We start from the raw sequence: 3,001 nt of genomic DNA, 5'->3' as shown, positions 1-3,001 counted from the left end.
CCTCTTGTGTGTTGCCTGCTGCCGAGGGAGAGGGGGAGCGTGGTCCCTGCCCTGGGGGGTGAGGGAAGGTGCCCCCCATAGAAGTGGGACAGGATGGCCAGAGTGGGGGCAGCTCTGGGACTAGTTTCAGGAAGGGCCCAGCCAACTGCTTTGTGTGGCCTTAGTCACTGGAAACATTGTGAACAAACGTCCATGCGTGTGTTAGAGTTTCCACTGGGGCCAGGCCCCACTGGTTCCCTGGCTCCTGCCGCCCAGGGAAGATGCTGCTTGTCCTTAAAGTGGCTTGAGGAAAACCAGGTCGAAGGCCTCACGTGGCATGGGGCGGGTCACACAGGTCCAGTCACCTGCCCTGAATCAGCCTCCAAGGAAGCACCTCAACCTACGCTACCTCCAAACACCCGGCTGGTGTGCAGTTTGCCGAACACTTTCCCAAATGTCACACCGATGAGGAGGAACTTAAGGGGTGAGCGTGTGTCTCCTCCCTTTTAGAGACGGGAGACTGAAGGCCTGATGACTTGGGAGTGCAGAACTCAGATTGGAACCCAGTCCTTGGCCCTTTTTTCAGTATTTAACAAGTATTTAGTCAGTGCCAGCAGACGGGCGGTGTGAAGGCCCTGCCCTGCTGCTTAGGGCCAGCGCAATTCCAGCACCTTAGGTTTCTGGAGGAGTCTGGGGACTGGAGCGACTGCATAACAAAGGGCCGGGCACCGATCCTAGCAGGAGGGCCTTCTGTGGAGTATTTCTGTTCACAGACATTTACTGAGAGTCTCTTAGATGCCTCATGCCACACTAGGATAGGGGATGCAGAAATAAAGGTGGCTTCCAGAAGCCCAAAGTATGCCTGGCCCGCGGGAGAATGAGATGTGTAAGCAGGCCTGATGTGGAGACCTGTCCAGCGGGGGAGCATTGGGGCCCCCAGCTCAGTCTTGCACAGCCACCCACCAGAGGGAAGGGAACTTAGCTGAGTTTTAGAGGCCCAGCTGGAGGTGAGACCAGAGGGAAATTGTGCTGGGAGAGTAGGAGCCAGACCTGTACAGCAGACCTGTCCAGCTTCTTGGAGGGGAGGTGGCTCTGGCTCACAGGAGCAGGGCCACCTCGGTGCGTCCAGCTCCCTTAAATTCTCTCCCGTTAAGGCTGTTTGCCAGAGAACAGCCCCAGGAAAGCAAGCGTGGGCATCCTCTGCTCCACCAGCCCCTGACTCCACGTGGATAGTTTGTAGCACTTGGTGCTCTTGGCTTCCAGGACCCCTCTTGGAAGACTTTCCTCTTACGTCACTAGCTCCTCCTCATCAAAGGGGCCCAAGTCTCAGTCCTTGATCCTCTCCTGTCTGCCCACACTCCCTCACAGATTTCCAGGCTCATGACTTTAAATACCACCATTGTGCTGATGTCTCCAAACAAATCCCTCCAGACCCCTTTCCTAAGCTGCTCCAGACTCATATCTGACTTCCTACTCGGTATCTCCACTTGGATCCCCAACAAGCATCTCAAAGCCCTGACCTCACCAGCAGCCTCAAGTCTGATCTTTTTGTGATCTCTATCTTAAACAGCATCTTCATTCTTTCAGTTGTTCAGGCCAAAAACCTTGGCGTCATCCTTGACTCCCTTCTTTCTATGATGCTCCATTTTTGATCCTTAAGTGCTTGACCTTCAAAATCCAGAATGAGACCTATCTCACCACTTCCCTCTGCTCCCATGGTCCAGCCACTCTCATCACACTGGTGATGTCTCACGGATATTGCGGCAGCCTACTACTTGTGGAGAGCCTGTTCTCAACACAGCAGCCAGAGGCATCCTGTTAAAACCCATAAGATCACGTCCCTCACCTGCTCCCACCTCACTCAGATAAAGGTCAGAGTCCTCACTGGGACCCACAAGGGCCTGCAAGAGCCACTCCACCTTATTCACCTCTCTGACCTCGTGAGAGACCACTCCCCTTTGCTCACTGTACTGCATTCTCATTGGCCTCCATCTGCCTCAAACGAGCCTGGCAAGCCCTGCGTCAGGGCCTTTGAACTTGCTGTCCTTTAGTCACTGTGCCTCATGTAGTGGACAGAATAATGGGTCCCTCAAATATGTCCACATCCTAACCCCCAGGACCTGTGATTAGGTCATCTTACATGACAAAATACTTTGCAGGTCTAATTAAGGATTTTTCAGATGGGGAGATTACTTAGCATTATCCAGGTGGGCCCAAGATAACCACAAGGGTCTTTATAAGGAAAAGAGGGAGGGAGGAAAGTCAAAGAGAAGGAGATGTGATGACAGAAGCAGAAATTGGAATGATGAGGGCCCATGAGCCAAGGAATGTGGGCGGCTTCTGGAAGCTGGCAACGGCAAGGTACGAATTTCCCGCAGAGGCTGCAGGAAGATGCAGCTCTGCCAACTCCTTGATTTCAGCCCAGAGACCCTTTCTGGACTCCTGACCTCAAGAACTGTAAAATATGACATATGTGTTGTTTTAAGCCAGTAAGTTTGTGGTAACGCTATAGCAGCGGTAGAAAATGAATACACCTCACTTCCTCAGTGCATTCCTCAGGGAGGCCTTCTCTGGCCACCCAATTTAAAATTTTAACCTTTCCCTGAAACTTCCTATCTCTCACCCCTTATTTATTTTTCTCCTTAGCAGATACCACCATTTAACATACTAGACATTTTACTTAGTCGATTCATTGTCTTACAGCCCATTTGGAATGTGAGCTCCAAGGAGAAAGGAATTTTATTGTCAATCTTGCTTATAGATGAATCCCAAGGTACATAATAGGTGCTCAGTGGATATTGGTAGCCTGGGTGATTGGAGAAGCTGGCCTGTGCTAACCATGCAGCTTAGTGACTAAACATTACATGTGCCCAGACACTTCATGTGCCTGATACTGGTCCATCCTCACAGCAGCCCCATGAGGTCGGTGGCGTTAGCATCCCCATTTTACAGACAAGGGCATGGAGGTGCCTGGTGTTGCACTCAGGCAGGCTGACTCCGGTGCCCCCTCTCTGAGCCATGC

The sequence above is a fragment of the Camelus dromedarius genome, chromosome 18 (assembly GCF_036321535.1).
Source record: "Camelus dromedarius isolate mCamDro1 chromosome 18, mCamDro1.pat, whole genome shotgun sequence".
Lineage (NCBI taxonomy): Eukaryota > Metazoa > Chordata > Mammalia > Artiodactyla > Camelidae > Camelus > Camelus dromedarius.
The sequence above is the reverse complement of the archived record's forward strand: the minus strand, read 5'-3'. Positions refer to the sequence as shown.